The sequence below is a fragment of the Carassius carassius genome, chromosome 18 (genome assembly GCF_963082965.1).
Source record: "Carassius carassius chromosome 18, fCarCar2.1, whole genome shotgun sequence".
In the NCBI taxonomy this organism is placed as follows: domain Eukaryota; kingdom Metazoa; phylum Chordata; class Actinopteri; order Cypriniformes; family Cyprinidae; genus Carassius; species Carassius carassius.
The window spans coordinates 13,117,254-13,117,593 of NC_081772.1; positions in this window are offsets into that span (position 1 = coordinate 13,117,254).

The window sequence follows — 340 nt, forward strand, 5'->3', positions numbered from 1 at the left end:
GAGAAACTGGAGAAATCTCTGTGCGTAAGGGACAAGGCAGGAGACCTTTATTGGATGCCCGTGGTCTTCGGGCTCTCAGTCGACACTGCATCACTCATCGGCATGATTGTGTCAATGACATTACTAAATGGGACCAGGAATACTTTCAGAAACCACTGTCGGTAAACACAATCCGCCGTGCCATCAGCAGATGCCAACTAAAGCTCTATCATGCAAAAAGGAAGCCATATGTGAACATGGTCCAGAAGCGCCGTCGTGTCCTGTGGGCCAAGGCTCATTTAAAATGGACTATTTCAAAGTGGAATAGTGTTTTATGGTCAGACGAGTCCAAATTTGACAT